The 15,905-nt window shown below is 46.4% G+C and overlaps 4 non-coding genes and 28 pseudogenes across 4 annotated transcripts; all 32 read left to right on the forward strand.

The window, feature by feature from the left end:
- The first annotated feature begins 231 nt into the window (after nucleotides 1–231).
- Nucleotides 232–350, forward strand: LOC148261403 (5S ribosomal RNA; annotated as a pseudogene).
- Nucleotides 351–882: 532 nt separating this feature from the next.
- LOC148261404 (5S ribosomal RNA) lies at nucleotides 883–1,000 on the forward strand (annotated as a pseudogene).
- Nucleotides 1,001–1,562: 562 nt separating this feature from the next.
- LOC148261405 (5S ribosomal RNA) lies at nucleotides 1,563–1,681 on the forward strand (annotated as a pseudogene).
- A 204-nt stretch (nucleotides 1,682–1,885) lies between these two features.
- Nucleotides 1,886–2,004, forward strand: LOC148261406 (5S ribosomal RNA; annotated as a pseudogene).
- A 209-nt stretch (nucleotides 2,005–2,213) lies between these two features.
- On the forward strand, nucleotides 2,214–2,331 carry LOC148261407 (5S ribosomal RNA; annotated as a pseudogene).
- A 205-nt stretch (nucleotides 2,332–2,536) lies between these two features.
- Nucleotides 2,537–2,655, forward strand: LOC148261408 (5S ribosomal RNA). The gene has a single exon (XR_015820060.1). It is a non-coding gene; the product is annotated as a 5S ribosomal RNA (ribosomal RNA).
- Nucleotides 2,656–2,861: 206 nt separating this feature from the next.
- LOC148261409 (5S ribosomal RNA) lies at nucleotides 2,862–2,980 on the forward strand (annotated as a pseudogene).
- A 562-nt stretch (nucleotides 2,981–3,542) lies between these two features.
- Nucleotides 3,543–3,661, forward strand: LOC148261410 (5S ribosomal RNA; annotated as a pseudogene).
- Nucleotides 3,662–3,869: 208 nt separating this feature from the next.
- Nucleotides 3,870–3,988, forward strand: LOC148261411 (5S ribosomal RNA; annotated as a pseudogene).
- Nucleotides 3,989–4,192: 204 nt separating this feature from the next.
- Nucleotides 4,193–4,311, forward strand: LOC148261412 (5S ribosomal RNA; annotated as a pseudogene).
- A 209-nt stretch (nucleotides 4,312–4,520) lies between these two features.
- LOC148261413 (5S ribosomal RNA) lies at nucleotides 4,521–4,639 on the forward strand (annotated as a pseudogene).
- Nucleotides 4,640–5,202: 563 nt separating this feature from the next.
- On the forward strand, nucleotides 5,203–5,321 carry LOC148261414 (5S ribosomal RNA; annotated as a pseudogene).
- Nucleotides 5,322–5,883: 562 nt separating this feature from the next.
- On the forward strand, nucleotides 5,884–6,002 carry LOC148261415 (5S ribosomal RNA; annotated as a pseudogene).
- A 209-nt stretch (nucleotides 6,003–6,211) lies between these two features.
- Nucleotides 6,212–6,330, forward strand: LOC148261416 (5S ribosomal RNA; annotated as a pseudogene).
- A 184-nt stretch (nucleotides 6,331–6,514) lies between these two features.
- Nucleotides 6,515–6,633, forward strand: LOC148261417 (5S ribosomal RNA). Its single transcript, XR_015821151.1, has one exon. It is a non-coding gene; the product is annotated as a 5S ribosomal RNA (ribosomal RNA).
- An 888-nt stretch (nucleotides 6,634–7,521) lies between these two features.
- Nucleotides 7,522–7,640, forward strand: LOC148261418 (5S ribosomal RNA; annotated as a pseudogene).
- A 559-nt stretch (nucleotides 7,641–8,199) lies between these two features.
- LOC148261419 (5S ribosomal RNA) lies at nucleotides 8,200–8,318 on the forward strand (annotated as a pseudogene).
- A 204-nt stretch (nucleotides 8,319–8,522) lies between these two features.
- LOC148261420 (5S ribosomal RNA) lies at nucleotides 8,523–8,641 on the forward strand. The gene has a single exon (XR_015820220.1). It is a non-coding gene; the product is annotated as a 5S ribosomal RNA (ribosomal RNA).
- A 206-nt stretch (nucleotides 8,642–8,847) lies between these two features.
- On the forward strand, nucleotides 8,848–8,966 carry LOC148261421 (5S ribosomal RNA; annotated as a pseudogene).
- A 235-nt stretch (nucleotides 8,967–9,201) lies between these two features.
- Nucleotides 9,202–9,320, forward strand: LOC148261422 (5S ribosomal RNA; annotated as a pseudogene).
- Nucleotides 9,321–9,524: 204 nt separating this feature from the next.
- On the forward strand, nucleotides 9,525–9,643 carry LOC148261423 (5S ribosomal RNA; annotated as a pseudogene).
- Nucleotides 9,644–10,560: 917 nt separating this feature from the next.
- LOC148261424 (5S ribosomal RNA) lies at nucleotides 10,561–10,679 on the forward strand (annotated as a pseudogene).
- A 1,455-nt stretch (nucleotides 10,680–12,134) lies between these two features.
- LOC148261425 (5S ribosomal RNA) lies at nucleotides 12,135–12,253 on the forward strand (annotated as a pseudogene).
- A 563-nt stretch (nucleotides 12,254–12,816) lies between these two features.
- Nucleotides 12,817–12,935, forward strand: LOC148261426 (5S ribosomal RNA; annotated as a pseudogene).
- Nucleotides 12,936–13,140: 205 nt separating this feature from the next.
- On the forward strand, nucleotides 13,141–13,259 carry LOC148261427 (5S ribosomal RNA; annotated as a pseudogene).
- A 562-nt stretch (nucleotides 13,260–13,821) lies between these two features.
- LOC148261428 (5S ribosomal RNA) lies at nucleotides 13,822–13,939 on the forward strand (annotated as a pseudogene).
- A 204-nt stretch (nucleotides 13,940–14,143) lies between these two features.
- On the forward strand, nucleotides 14,144–14,262 carry LOC148261429 (5S ribosomal RNA; annotated as a pseudogene).
- A 209-nt stretch (nucleotides 14,263–14,471) lies between these two features.
- LOC148261430 (5S ribosomal RNA) lies at nucleotides 14,472–14,590 on the forward strand (annotated as a pseudogene).
- Nucleotides 14,591–14,794: 204 nt separating this feature from the next.
- Nucleotides 14,795–14,913, forward strand: LOC148261431 (5S ribosomal RNA; annotated as a pseudogene).
- Nucleotides 14,914–15,122: 209 nt separating this feature from the next.
- Nucleotides 15,123–15,241, forward strand: LOC148261432 (5S ribosomal RNA). Its single transcript, XR_015820185.1, has one exon. It is a non-coding gene; the product is annotated as a 5S ribosomal RNA (ribosomal RNA).
- Nucleotides 15,242–15,445: 204 nt separating this feature from the next.
- On the forward strand, nucleotides 15,446–15,564 carry LOC148261433 (5S ribosomal RNA; annotated as a pseudogene).
- Nucleotides 15,565–15,773: 209 nt separating this feature from the next.
- LOC148261434 (5S ribosomal RNA) lies at nucleotides 15,774–15,892 on the forward strand (annotated as a pseudogene).
- Nucleotides 15,893–15,905: the final 13 nt, after the last annotated feature.

The following is a 15,905-nucleotide window of genomic DNA, read 5'->3' on the forward strand; positions in this document are numbered from 1 at the left end:
TTAGGAAGTCCTCGTGTTGCACCCATTTTTTTTGCAGATGATTCTTTAGACGATACGCGGGACTTGAATTATGGTCCTCAGATTTATTCGCAAATGTGAGTCACGGCACCGTAGCATTTTACTTGATATTAGAACGAGCACGGTAGGTGCAGTGCGCACGCACAAAGAAACAAATGACGGGAGGGGGAAGAAAGGAGAAGGAGTTTATGTATTGCCAGCGCGGAATTAAACGGGTGCGATCATACCAGCACTAATGCACCGGATCCCATCAGAACTCCGCAGTTAATTGTGCTTGGCCGAGAGTAGTTCTTGGATGGGTGACCTCCTGGGAAGTCCTCGTGTCGCACCAATTTTTTTTCAGACGGGTCGTTCGACGTTACGCTCGACTGGAACTGGGGTCCGCTGGTTTATACGCAATTGTGAGTCAAGAAGCAGGGGCATTTTAATCGATATTAGAAGGAGAAGGAGAGGTGCAGCGTGAACGCACAAGGAAACAATTGATGGGAGGGGGAGGGAAGGAGAAGGATTGTATGTATTTTCAGCGTGAAATGAAACAGGTGCGATCATAACACACTAATGCAACGGATTCTATCAAAACTCCGTAGGTAAGGGTGCTTGGGCGAGAGTAGTACAACGATGGGTTACCTCCTGGGAAGTTCTGGTGTTGCACCCATTTTCTTTTTTTCAGATGTGTTGTTCGACGTTACGCGCGACTTTAATTATGGTCCGCAGATTTATTCGCAAATGTGAGTCACGGCGCCGTGGCATTTTACTTGATATTTGAACGAGAACGAGAGGTGCAGTGCGCACGCACAAGGGAACAAATGACGGGATGGGGAAGAAAGGAGAAGGAGTTTATGTATTTGCAGTGCGAAATTAAACATGTGCGATCATACCAGTACTAATGCACCGGATCCCATCAAAACTCCGCAGTTAAGTGTGCTTGGGCGAGAGCAGTACTCGGATGGGTACATCCTGGGAAGTCCTTGTGTCGCACTAATTTTTTTCCAGACGGGTCGTTCGACGTTACGCGCGACTGGAACTAGGGTCCGCTGGTTTATACGCAAATCTGAGTCAAGAAGCAGGGGCATTTTAATCGATATTAAAACGAGAAGGAGAGATGCAGAGTGCACGCACAAGGAAACAATTGATGGGAGGGGGAGGGAAGGAGAAGGAGTGCATGTATTATCAGCACGAAATGAAACAGGTGCAATCATACCAGGACTAATGTAACGGATTCTATCAGAACTCCGTAGGTAAGGGTGATTGGGCGAGAGTAGTACTAGCATGGGTTACCTCCTGCGAAGTCTTTGTATTTTACCTATTTTCTTGTGAAGTTCTCGTGTTGCACCCATTTTCTTTTTTCAGATGTGTCGTTCGACGTTACGCGCGACTTTAATTATGGTCCGCAGATTTATTCGCAAATGTGAGTCACGGCGCTGTGGCATTTTACTTGATATTTGAACGAGAACGAGAGGTGCAGTGCGCACGCACAAGGAAAGAAATGACGGGAGGGGGAAGAAAGGAGAAGGAGTTTATGTATTTGCAATGCAAAATTAAACAGGTTCGATCATACCAGCACTAATGCACCGGATCCCATAAGAACTCTGCAGTTAAATGTGCTTGGGCGAGAGTAGCACTCGGATGGGTGACCACTTGGGAAGCCCTCGAGTTGCACCAATTTTTTTTCGGAAGGGTTTTTCGACATTACGCGCAAATGGAATTATAAACCGCTGGTTCATTTGCAAAGATGAGTCACGGTGCCGGGGCATATTACGTGATATTAGAACAAGAAAGAGATATGCATAGTGCACGCACAAGGAAACAAATGATGGGAGGGGGGGAGGGAAGAAGGAGTGTATGTATTTTCAGCACGAAATTAAACAGGTGCGGTCACACCAGCACAAATGCACCGGATCCCATCAGAACTACACAGTTAAGTGTGCTTTGGCGAAAGTAGTACATTGATGGGTTACCTCCTGGGAAGTTCTCGTGTTGCACCCATTTTCTTTTCTTCAGATGTGCCGTTCGACGTTACATGCGACTTTAATTATGGTCCGCAGATTTATTCGCAAATGTGAGTCACGGCACTTTGGCATTTTACTTGATATGTGAACGAGAACGAGAGGTGCAGTGCGCACGCACAAGGAAACAAATGACGGGAGGGGGAAGAAAGGAGAAGGAGTTTATGTATTTGCAGCGCGGAATTAAACGGGTGCGATCATACCAGCACTAATGCACCAGATCCCATCAGAACTCCGCAGTCAAGTGTGCTTGGCGAGATTAGTACTCGGATGGTTGACCTCCTGGGAAGTCCTCGTGTCGCACCAATTGTTTTTCAGACGGGTCGTTCGACGTTACGCGCGTCTGGAACTAGGGTCCGCTAGTTTATACGCAAATGTGAGTTAAAAAGCAGGAGCATTTTAATCGATATTAGAACGAGAATGAGAGGTGAAGTGTGAACGCACATGGAAACAAATGACGGGCGGGGGAAGAAAGGAGAAGGAGTGTATGTATTTGCAGCGCGAAATTAAACAGGTGCGATCATACCAGCACTAAAACTCCGGATCCCATCAGAACTCCGCAGTTAAGTGTGCTTGGGCGAGAGTAGTACTCGGATGGGTGACCACCTGGGAGACCATCGTGTTGCTCCTATTTTTTTTCGGATGGGTTGTTCGACGTTATGCACGAATGGAATTACAAACCGCTGGTTTATTTGCAAAGGTGAGTCACGGTGCCGGAGCATATTACTTGATATTAGAACGAGAAAGAGAGATGCAAAGTGCACGAACGAGGAAACAAATGACGGAAGGGGCGATGGAAGGAGAAAGAGTTTATGTATTTGCAGCGCAAAATTAAACGGGTGCGATCATACCAGCACTAATGCATCGGATCTCATCAGAACTCCGCAGTTAATTGTGCTTGGGCGAGAGTAGTACTCGGATGGGTGACCTCCTGGGAAGTCCTCGTGTCGCACTAATTTTTTTTTCAGACGGGTCGTTCGATGTTTAGCGCGACTGGAACGAGGGTCCACTGGTTTATACGCAAATGTGAGTCAAGAAGCAGGGGCATTTTAATCGATATTAGAACGAGAAAGAGAGATGCAGAGGGCACGCACAAGGAAACAAATGACGGGAGGAGGGATGGAGGGAAAAAAAGTGTATGTATTTGCAGCGCAGAATGAAACATGAGCAATCATACCAGCACCAATGCAACGGATTCTATCAGAACTCCGCAAGTTAAGGGTGCTTGGGCTAGAGAAGCACTAGGATGGGTGACCTCCTGCGAATTCCTTATATTTCACCCATTTTCTTAGGAAGTCCTCGTGTTGCACCCATTTTTTTGCAGATGATTCTTTCGACGATACGCGCGACTTGAATTATGGTCCTCAGGTTTATTCGCAAATGTGAGTCACGGCACCGTAGCATTTTACTTGATATTAGAACGAGCACGGGAGGTGCAGTGCGCACGCACAAGGAAACAAATGACGGGAGGGGCAAGAAAGGAGAAGGAGTTTATGTATTTGCAGCGCGGAATTAAACGGGTGCGATCATACCAGCACAAATGCACCGGATCCCATCAGAACTCCGTAGTTAAGTGTGCTTTGGCGAAAGTAGTACAATGATGGGTTACCTCCTGGGAAGTTCTCGTGTTGCACCCATTTTCTTTTTTCAGATGTGCCGTTCGACGTTACTCTCGACTTTAATTATGGTCCGTAGATTTATTCGCAAATGTGAGTCACGGCGCCGTGGCATTTTACTTGATATTTGAACGAGAACGAGAGGTGCAGTGCGCACGTACAAGGAAAGAAATGACGGGAGGGGGAAGAAAGGAGAAGGAGTTTATGTATTTGCAGTGCGAAATTAAACAGGTTCGATCATACCAGCACTAATGCACCGGATCCCATAAGAACTCTGCAGTTAAGTGTGCTTGGGGGAGAGTAGTACTCGGATGGGTGACCACTTGGAAAGCCCTCGAGTTGCACCAATTTTTTTTCAGAAGGGTTTTTCGACGTTACGCGCAAATGGAATTATAAACCGCTGGTTCATTTGCAAAGGTGAGTCACGGTGCCGGGGCATATTACTTGATATTAGAACGAGAAAGAGATATGCATAGTGCACGCACAAGGAAACAAATGATGGGAGGGGGGGAGGGAAGAAGGAGTGTATGTATTTTCAGCACGAAATTAAACAGGTGCGGTCACACCAGCACAAATGCACCGGATCCCATCAGAACTACGCAGTTAAGTGTGCTTTGGCGAAAGTAGTACAATGATGGGTTACCTCCTGGGAAGTTCTCGTGTTGCACCCATTTTCTTTTTTTCAGATGTGTCGTTCGACGTTACGCGCGACTTTAATTATGGTCCGTAGATTTATTCGCAAATTTGAGTCACGGCGTCATGGCATTTTACTTGATATTTAAACGAGAACGAGAGGTGCAGTGCGTACGCACAAGGAAACAAATGACGGGAGGGGGAAGAAAGGAGAAGGAGTTTATGTATTTGCAGCACAAAATTAAACAGGTGCGATCATACCAGCACTAATGCAGCGGATCCCATCAAAACTCCGCAGTTAAGTGTGCTTGGGCGAGAGTAGTACTCGGATGGGTGACCTCTTGGGAAGTCCTCTTGTCACACTAATTTTTTTTTTCAGACGGGTCGTTCGACGTTACGCGCGAATGGAACTAGGGTCCACTGGTTTATACACAAATGTGAGTCAAGAAGCAGGGGCATTTTAATTGATATTAGAACGAGAAGGAGAGATACAGTGTGCACGCACAAGGAAACAAATGACGGGAGGGGGGATGGAGGGAGAAAAAGTGTATGTATTTGCAGCGCAGAATGAAACATGAGCAATCATACCAGCACCAATGCAACGGATTCTTTCAGAACTCTGCAAGTTAAGGGTGCTTGGGCGAGTGTAGCAGTAGGATGGGTGACCTCCTGCGAAGTCCTTATAATTCACCCATTTTCTTAGGAAGTTCTCGTGTTGCACCCATTTTTTTGCAGATGATTCTTTCGACGATACGCGCGACTTGAATTATGGTCCTCAGGTTTATTTTCAAATGTGAGTCACGGCACCGTAGCATTTTACTTGATATTAGAACGAGCACGGGAGGTGCAGTGCGCACGCACAAGGAAATAAATGACGGGAGGGGGAAGAAAGGGGAAGGAGTTTATGTATTTGCAGCGTGGAATTAACCGGGTGCGATCATACCGCCACTAATGCATCAGATCCAATCAGAACTCCACAGTCAAGTGTGCTTGGGCGAGAGTAGTACTCGGATGGGTGACCTCCTGGGAAGTCCTCGTGTCGCAACAATTTTTTTTCAGATGGGTCGTTCGACGTTACGCGAAACTGGAATTAGGGTCCACTGGTTTATACGCAAATGTGAGTCAAGAAGCAGGGGCATTTTAATCGATATTAGAACAAAAATGAGAGATGCAGAGTGCACGCACAAGGAAACAAATGACGAGAGGGGGGATGGAGGGAGAAAAAGTGTATGTATTTGCAGCGCAGAATGAAACATGAGCAAACATACCAGCACCAATGCAACGGATTCTATCAGAACTCCGCAAGTTAAGGGTGCTTGGGCGAGAGTAGCACTAGGATGGGTGACCTCATGCGAAGTCCTTATATTTCACCCATTTTCTCAGGAAGTCCTCGTGTTCCACCCATTTTTTTGCAGATGATTCTTTCGACGATACGCGCGACTTCAATTATGGTCCTCAGGTTTATTCGCAAATGTGAGTCACGGCACCGTAGCATTTTACTTTATATTAGAAGGAGCACGGGAGGTGCAGTGCGCACGCACAAGGAAACAAATAACGGGAAAGGGGAAGAAAGGAGAAGGAGTTTATTTATTTGCAGCGCGAAATTAAACGGGTGCGATCATACCAGCACTAATGCACCTGATCCCATCAGAACTCCGCAGTTAAGTGTGATTTGACAAAAGTAGTACAATGATGGGTTACCTCCTGGGAAGTTCTTGTGTTGCACCCATTTTCTTTTTTTCAGATGTGTCGTTCGACGTTACGCGCGACTTTAATTATGGTCCGTAGATTTATTCGCAAATGTGAGTCACGGCGCTGTGGCATCTTACTTGATATTTGAACGAGAACAAGAGGTGCAGTGCGCACGCACAAGGAAACAAATGACGGGAGGGGGAAGAACGGAGAAGTAGTTTATGTATTTGCAGCGCGAACTTAAACGGGTGCGATCAAACCAGCACTAATGCACCGGATCCCATCAGAAATCCGCAGTTAAGTGTGCTTGGGCGAGAGTAGTACTCGGATGGGTGACCTCCTGGGAAGTCCTCGTGTCGCACCAATTTTTTTTTCAGACGGGTCGTTTGACATTACGCGCGACTGGAACTAGGGTCCGCTGGTTTATACGCAAATGTGAGTCAAGAAGCAGGGGCATTTTAATCGATATTAGAACGAGAATGAGAGGTGAAGTGTGAACGCACAAGGAAACAAATGACGGGAGGGGGAAGAAAGGAGAAGGACTTAAACAGGTGCAATCATACCAGCACTAAAGCTCCGGATCCCATCAGAACTCCGCAGTTAAGTGTGCTTGGGCGAGGGTAGTACTCGGATGGGTGACCACTTGGGAAGCCCTCGTGTTGCACCTATTTTTTTTTGGATGGGTTGTTCGACGTTAAGCGCGAATGGAATTATAAACCGCTGGTTCATTTGCAAAGGTGAGTCATGATGCCGGGGAATATTACTTGATATTAGAACGAGAAAGAGAGATGCAGAGTGCACGCACAAGAAAATAAATGACGGGAGGGGGGATAGGAGGAGAAAGAATGTATGTATTTGCAGTGCAGAATGAAACATGAGGGATCATACCAGCACTAATGCAACGGATTCTATCAAAACTCCGCAGTTAAGGGTGCTTGGGCGAGAAAAGTACTCGGATGGGTGACCTCCTGCGAAGTCCTTATATTTCACCCATTTTCTTGGGAGGTCCTCGTGTTGCACCCATCTTTTTGCAGATGATTCTTTCGACGTTACGCGCGACTTGATTTATGGTCCGCAGGTTTATTCGTAAATGTGAGTCACGGCGCCGTGGCATTTTACTTGATATTAGAACGAGTAAGGGAGGTGCAGTGCGCACGCACAAAGAAACAAATGACGGGAGGAGGAAGAAAAGAGAAGGAGTGTATGTATTTGAAGCGCAAAATTAAACAAGTGGCATCATACCAGCAATTATGCACTAGATCCCATCAGAACTCTGCAGTTAAGTGTGCTTTGGCGAAAGTAGTACAATGATGGGTTACCTCCTGGGAAGTTCTCGTGTTGCACCCATTTTCTTTTTTTCAGATGTGCCGTTCGACGTTACGCGCGACTTTAATTATGGTCCGCAGATTTATTCGCAAATGTGAGTCACGGCGCTGTGACATTTTACTTGATATTTGAACGAGAACGAGAGGTGCAGTGCGCACGCATAAGGAAACAAATGACGGGAGGGGGAAGAAAGGGGAAGGAGTTTATCTATTTGCAGCGCGAAATTAAATAGGTGCGATCATACCAGCACTAATGCACCGAATCCCATCAGAACTCCACAGCTAAGTGTGCTTGGGCGAGAGTAGTACTCGGATGGGTGACCTCCTGGGAAGTTCTCGTGTCGCACTAATTTTTTTTTTATACGAGTCGTACGACGTTACGCGCGACTGGAACTAGGGTCCACTGGTTTATACGCAAATGTGAGTCAAGAAGCAGGGGCATTTTAATCGATATTAGAACGAGAAGGAGAGGTGCAGTGTGAACGCACAAGGAAACAATTGATGGGAGGGGGAGGGAAGGAGAAGGAGTGTATGTATTTTCAGCGCGAAATGAAACAGGTGCGATCATACCACACTAATGCAATGGATTCTATCAGAACTCCGTAGGTAAGGGTGCTTGGGTGAGAGTAGTACTAGCAAGGGTTACCTCCTGCGAAGTCTTTATATTTCACCCATTTTCTTGTGAAGTTCTCGTGTTGCACCCAATTTTTTGCAGATGATTCTTTCGACGTTACGCGATACTTGAATTATGGTCCTCAGGTTTATTCGCAAATGTGAGTCACGGCGCTGTAGCATTTTACTTGATATTAGAACGAGAACGGGAGGTGCAGTGCGCACGCACAAGGAAACAAATGACGGGAGGTGGAAGAAAGGGGAATGAGTTTATGTATTTGCAGCGCGAAATTAAACAGGTGCTATCACACCAGCACTAATGCACCTGATCCCATCAGAACTCCGCAGTGAAGTGTGCTTGGGCGATATTAGTACTCGGATGGGTGACCTCCTCGGAAATCCTCGTGTCGCACCAATTTTTTTTCAGACGGGTCGTTCGACGTTACGCGCGTCTGGAACTAGGGTCCGCTGGTTTATACGCAAATATGAGTCAAGAAGTAGGGGCATTTTAATCAATATTAGAACGAGAAGGAGAGATGAAGTGTGAACGCACAAGGAAACAAATGATGGAGGGGGAAGAAAGGAGAAGGAGTGTATGTATTTGCAGCGCGGAATTAAATAGGTGCGATCATACCAGCACTAAAGCCCCGGATCCCATCAGAACTCCGCAGTTAGGTGTGCTTGGGCGAGAGTAGTACTCGGATGGGTGACCATTTGGGAAGCCCTCGTGTTGCACCTTTTTTTTCTCAGATGGGTTGTTCGACGTTACGCGCGAATGGAATTATAAACCGCTGGTTCATTTGCAAAGGTGAGTCACGGTGCCGGGGCATATTACTTGATATTAGAACGAAAAAGAGAGATGCAGAGTGCACGAACAGGGAAACAAATGACGGGAGGGGGGATGGGAGGAGAAAGAGTGTATGTATTTGCAGTGCAGAATGAAACATGAGGGATCATACCAGCACTAATACAACGGATTCTATCAGAACTCCGCAGTTAAGGGTGCTTGGGCGAGAAAAGTACTTGGATGGGTGACCTCCTGCGAAGTCCTTATATTTCACCCATTTTCTTGGGAGGTCCTCGTGTTGCACCCATCTTTTTGCAAATGATTCTTTCGACGTTACGCGCGACTTGATTTATGGTCCGCAGGTTTATTCGCAAATGTGAGTCACGGCGCCGTGGCATTTTACTTGATATTAGAACGAGGATGGGAGGTGCAGTTCGCACGCACAAGGAAACAAATGACGGGAGGAGGAAGAAAAGAGAAGGAGTGTATGTATTTAAAGCGCAAAATTAAACAAGTGGCATCATACCAGCACTAATGCACTGGATCCCATCAGAACTCTGCAGTTAAGTGTGCTTGGGCGAGAGTAGTACTCGAATGGGTGACCACCTGGGAAGTACTCGTGTCGCACAAATTTTTTTTCAGACGGGTCGTTCGACGTTACGCGTGACTGGAACTATGGTCCGCTGGTTTATACGCAAATGTGAGTCAAGAATCAGGGGCATTTTAATCGATATTAGAACGAGAATGAGAGGTGCAGTGTGAACGCACAAGGAAACAAATGATGGGAGGGGGGGAGGGAAGAAATAGTGTATGTATTTTCAGCACGAAATTAAACAGGTGCGGTCACACCAGCACAAATGCACCGGATCCCATCAGAACTCCGCAGTTAAGTCTGCTTTGGCGAAAGTAGTATAATGATGGGTTACCTCCTGGGAAGTTCTCGTGTTGCACCCATTTTCTTTTTTTCAGATGTGCCGTTCGACGTTACGTGCGACTTTAATTATGGTCCGTAAATTTATTCGCAAATGTGAGTCACGGCGCCGTGACATTTTACTTGATATTTGAACGAGAACGAGAGGTGCAGTGCGCACGCACAAGGAAAAAAATCACGGGAAGGGGAAGAAAGGAGAAGGAGTTTATGTATTTGCAGCGCGAAATGAAACAGGTACGATCATACCAGCACTAATGCAACGGATTCTATCAGAACTCCGTAGGTAAGGGTGTTTGGGCGAGAGTAGTACTAGCATGGGTTACCTCTTGGGAAGTCCTTATATTTCATCCATTTTCTTGTGAAGTCCTCGTGTTGCACCCATTTTTTTGCAGATGATTCTTTCGACGTTACGCGCGACTTGAATTATGGTCCTCAGGTTTATTCGCAAATGTGAGTCACGGCGCTGTACCATTTTACTTGATATTAAAACGAGAACGGGAGGTTCAGTGCGCACGCACAAGGAAACAAATAACGGGAGGGAGAAGAAAGGAGAAGGAGTTTATGTATTTGCAGCGCGAAATGAAACAGGTGTGATCATACCAGCACTAATGCAACGGATTCTATCAGAACTCCGTAGGTAAGGGTGCTTGGGCGAGAGTAGTACTAGCATGGGTTACCTCCAGCAAAGTCCTTATATTTCACCCATTTTCTTGTGAAGTCCTCGCGTTGCACCCATTTTTTTGTAGATGATTCTTTCGACGTTACGCGCGACTTGAATTATGGTCCTCAGGTTTATTCGCAAATAAGAGTTACGGCGCTGTAGCATTTTACTTTATATTAGAACGAGAGCGGGAGGTGCAGTGCGCACGCACAAGGAAACAAATGACGGGAGGGGGAAGAAAGGGGAATGAGTTTATGTATTTGCAGCGCGAAATTAAACAGGTGCTATCATACCAGCACTAATGCACCGGATCCCATCAGAACTCCGTAGTGAAGTGTGCTTGGGCGAGATTAGTACTCGGATGGGTGACCTCCTGGGAAGTCCTCGTGTCGCACCAATTTTTTTTCAGACGGGTCGTTCGACGGGTCCGCTGGTTTATACGCAAATGTGAGTCAAGAAGCAGGGGCATTTTAATCGATATTAGAACGAGAATGAGAGGTGAAGTGTGAACGCACAAGGAAACAAATGACTGGAGGGGGAAGAAAGGAGAAGGAGTGTATGTATTTGCAGCGCGAAAGTAAACAGATGCGATCATAGTTCTCGGATGGGTGACCACTTGGGAAGCCCTCGTGTTGCACCGATTTTTTTTTGGATGGGTTGCTCGACGTTACGCGCGAATAGAATTATAAACCGCTGGTTCATTTGCAAAGATGAGTCACGGTGCCGGGGCATATTACTTGATATTAGAACGAGAAAGAGAAATGCAGAGTGCACGCACAAGGAAACAAATGACGGGAGGGGGGATGGGAGGAGAAAGAGTGTATGTATTTGCAGTGCAGAATGAAACATGAGGGATCATACCAGCACTAATGCAACGGATTCTATCAGACCTCCGCAGTTAAGGGTGCTTGGGCGAGAAAAGTACTCGGATGGGTGACCTTCTGCGAAGTCCTTATATTTCACCCATTTTCTTGGGAGGTCCTCGTGTTGCACCCATCTTTTTGCAGATGATTCTTTCGACGTTACGCGCGACTTGATTTATGGTCTGCAGGTTTATTCGCAAATGTGAGTCACGGCGCCGTGGCATTTTACTTGATATTAGAACGAGTACGGGAGGTGCAATGCGCACGCACAAGGAAACAAATGACGGGAGGAGGAAGAAAAGAGAAGGAGTGTATGTATTTGAAGCGCAAAATTAAACAAGTGGCATCATACCAGCACTAATGCATTGGATCCCATCAGAACTCTGCAGTTAAGTTTGCTTTGGCGAAAGTAGTACAATGATGGGTTACCTCCTGGGAAGTTCTCGTGTTTCACCCATTTTCCTTTTTTCAGATGTGTCGTTCGACGTTACGCGTGACTTGATTTATGGTCCGCAGGTTTATTCGCAAATATGAGTCACGGTGCCGTGGAATTTTACTTGATATTAAAACAAGTACGGGAGGTGCAGTGCGCACGCACAAGGAAACAAATGACGGGAGGAGGAAGAAAAGAGAAAGAGTGTATGTATTTGAAGCGCAAAATTAAACAAGTGGCATCATACCTGCACTAATGCACTAGATCCCATCAAAACTCTGCAGTTAAGTGTACTTGGGCGAGATTAATACTCGGATGGGTGGTCTCTTGGGAAGTCCTTCTATCGCAACAATTTTTTTTTTAGATGGGTCGTTCGACGTTACGCGCAACTGGAACTATGGTCCGCTGGCTTATACGCAAATGTGAGTCAAGAATCAGGGGCATTTTAATTGATATTAGAACGAGAAGGAGAGGTGCAGTGTGAATGCACAAGGAAACAAATGATGGAAGGGGGGGAGGGAAGAAGGAGTGTATGTATTTTCAGAACGAAATTAAACAGGTGCGGTCACACCAGCACAAATGCACCGGATCCCATCAGAACTCCGCAGTGAAGTGTGCTTTGGCGAAAGTAGTACAATGATGGGTTACCTCCTGGGAAGTTCTCGTGTTGCACCCATTTTCTTTTTTTCAGATGTGCCATTCGACGTTATGCGCGACTTTAATTATGGTCCGTAGATTTATTCGCAAATGTGAGTCACGGCGCTGTACCATTTTACTTGATATTAAAATGAGAACGGGAGGTTCAGTGCGCATGCACAAGGAAACAAATAACGAGAGGGGGAAGAAAGGATAAGGAGTTTATGTATTTGCAGCGCGAAATGAAACAGGTGCGATCATACCAGCACTAATGCAACGGATTCTATCAGAAATCCGTAGGTAAGGGTGCTTAGGCGAGAGTAGTACTAGCATGGGTTACCTCCTACGAAGTCCTTATATTTGACCTATTTTCTTGTGAAGTACTCGTGTTGCACCTATTTTTTTACAGATGATTCTTTCGACGTTACGCGCGACTTGTATTATGGTCCTCAGGTTTATTCGCAAATGTGAGTCACGGCGCTGTAGCATTTTACTTGATATTAGAACTAGAACGGGAGGTGCAGTGCACACGCACAAGGAAACAAATGACGGGAGGGGGATGAAAGGGGAATGAGTTTATGTATTTGAAGCGCAAAATTAAACAGGTTCGATCATACCAGCACTAATACACCGGATCCCATCAGAACTCCGCAGTGAAGTGTGCTTGGGCGAGATTAGTACTCGGATGGGTGACCTCCTGGGAAGTCCTCGTGTCGCACCAATTTTTTTTCAGACGGGTCGTTCGACGTTACGCGCATCTGGAACTAGGGTCCGCTGGTTTATACGCAAATGTGAGTCAAGAAACAGGGGCATTTTAATCGATATTAGAATGAGAATGAGAGGTGAAGTGTGAACGCACAAGGAAACAAATGACGGGAGGGGGAAGAATGGAGAAGGAGTGTATGTATTTTCAGCGCGAAATTAAACAGGTGCGATCATACCAGCACTAAAGCTCCGTATCCCATCAGAACCCCGTAGTTAAGTGTGCTTGGGCGAGGGTAGTACTCGGATGGGTGACCACTTGGGAAGCCCTCGTGTTGCACCTATTTTTTTTCGGATGGGTTGTTCGACGTTACGCGCGAATGGAATTATAAACCGCTGGTTCATTTGCAAAGGTGAGTCACGGTGCCGGGGCATATTACTTGATATTAGAACGAGAAAGAGAGATGAAGAGTGCACGCACAAGGAAACAAATGACGGGAGGAGGGATGGAAGGAGAAAGAGTGTATGTATTTGCAGTGTACAATGAAACATGAGGGATCATACCAGCACTAATGCAACAGATTCTATCAGAACTCCACAGTTAAGGGTGCTTGGGCGAGAGTAGTACTTCGGATGGGTGACCACTTGGGAAGGCCTCGTGTTGCACCCATTTTCTTGGGAGGTCCTCGTGTTGCTCCCATCTTTTTGTAGATGATTCTTTCGACGTTACGCGCGACTTGATTTATGGTCCGCAGGTTTATTTGCAAATGTGAGTCACAGCACCATGGCATTTTACTTGATATTAGAACGAGTAGGGGAGGTGCAGTGCGCACGCACAACGAAACAAAAGACGAGAGGAGGAAGAAAAGAGAAGGAGTGTATGTATTTGAAGCGCAAAATTAAACAAGTGGCATCATACCAGCACTAATGCACTGGATTCCATCAGAACTCTGCAGTTAAGTGTGCTTGGGCGAGAGTAGTACTCGGATGGGTGACCTCTTGAGAAGTCCTCGTATCGCAACAATTTTTTTTCAGATGGGTCGTTCGACGTTACGCGCGACTGGAACTATGGTCCGCTGGTTTATACGCAAATTTGAGTCAAGAATCAGGGGCATTTTAATCGATTTTAGAACGAGAAGGAGAGGTGCAGTGTGAACGCACAAGGAAACAAATGATGGGAGGGGGGGAGGGAAGAAGGAGTGTATGTATTTTCAGCACGAAATTAAACAGGTGCGGTCACACCAGCACAAATGCACCGGATCCCATCAGAACTCCGCAGTTAATTGTGCTTTGGTGAAAGTAGTACAATGATGGGTTACCTCCTGGGAAGTTCTCGTGTTACACCCATTTTCTTTTTTTCAGATGTGCCGTTCGACATTACGCGCAACTTTAATTATGGTCCGCAGATTTATTCGCAAATGTAAGTCATGGCGCCGTGGCATTTTACTTGATATTTGAACGAGAACGAGAGGTGCAGTGCGCACGCACAAGGAAACAAATGACGGGAGGGGGAAGAAAGGAGAAGGAATTTATGTATTTGCAGCGCGAAATGAAACGGGTGTGATCATACCAGCACTAATGCACCGGATCCCATCAGAACTCCGCAGTTAAGTGTGTTTGGACGAGAGTAGTACTCGGATGGGTGACCTCTTGGGAAGTCCTCGTATCGCAACAATTTTTTTTCAGATGGGTCGTTCGATGTTACGCGCGACTGGAACTATGGTCCGCTGGTTTATACGCAAATATGAGTCAAGAATCAGGGGCATTTTAATCGATATTAGAACGAGAAGGAGAGGTGCAGTGTGAACGCACAAGGAAACAAATGATGGAAGGGGGGGAGGGAAGAAGGAGTGTATGTATTTTCAACACGAAATTAAACAGGTGCGGTCACACCAGCACAAATGCACCGGATCCCATCAGAACTCCGCAGTTAAGTGTGCTTTCGCGAAAGTAGTACAATGATGGGGTACCTCCTAGGAGGTTCTCGTGTTGCACCCATTTTCTTTTTTTCAGATGTGCCGTTCGACGTTACGCGCAACTTTAATTATGGTCCGCAGATTTATTCGCAAATGTGAGTCACAGCGCCGTGGCATTTTACCTGATATTTGAACGAGAACGAGAGGTGCAGTGCGCACGCACAAGGAAACAAATGACGGGAGGGGGAAGAAAGGAGAAGGAGTTTATGTATTTGCAGCGCGAAATGAAACGGGTGCGATCATACCAGCACTAATGCACCGGATCCCATCAGAACTCCGCAGTTAAGTGTGTTTGGGCGAGAGTAGTACTCGGATGGGTGACCTCTTGGGAAGTCCTCGTATCGCAACAATTTTTTTTCAGATGGGTCGTTCGATGTTACGCGCGACTGGAACTATGGTCCGCTGGTTTATACGCAAATATGAGTCAAGAATCAGGGGCATTTTAATCGATATTAGAACGAGAAGGAGAGGTGCAGTGTGAACGCACAAGGAAATAAATGATGGAAGGGGGGGAGGGAAGAAGGAGTGTATGTATTTTCAACACGAAATTAAACAGGTGCGGTCACACCAGCACAAATGCACCGGATCCCATCAGAACTCCGCAGTTAAGTGTGCTTTCGCGAAAGTAGTACAATGATGGGGTACCTCCTGGGAGGTTCTCGTGTTGCACCCATTTTCTTTTTTTCAGATGTGCCGTTCGACGTTACGCGCGACTTTAATTATGGTCCGCAGATTTATTCGCAAATGTGAGTCACGGCGCCGTGGCATTTTACCTGATATTTGAACGAGAACGAGAGGTGCAGTGCGCACGCACAAGGAAACAAATGACGGGAGGGGGAAGAAAGGAGAAGGCGTTTATGTATTTGCAGCGCGGAATTAAACGGGTGCGATCATACCAGCACTCATGCACCGGATCCCATCAGAACTCCCCAGTTAAGTGTGCTTGGGCGAGAGTAGTACTCGGATGGGTGACCTCTTGGGAAGTCCTCGTGTCGCACCAATTTTTTTTCAGAC

The sequence above is a fragment of the Carica papaya genome, chromosome 5 (assembly GCF_054855325.1).
Source record: "Carica papaya isolate Zhongbai chromosome 5, ASM5485532v1, whole genome shotgun sequence".
Lineage (NCBI taxonomy): Eukaryota > Viridiplantae > Streptophyta > Magnoliopsida > Brassicales > Caricaceae > Carica > Carica papaya.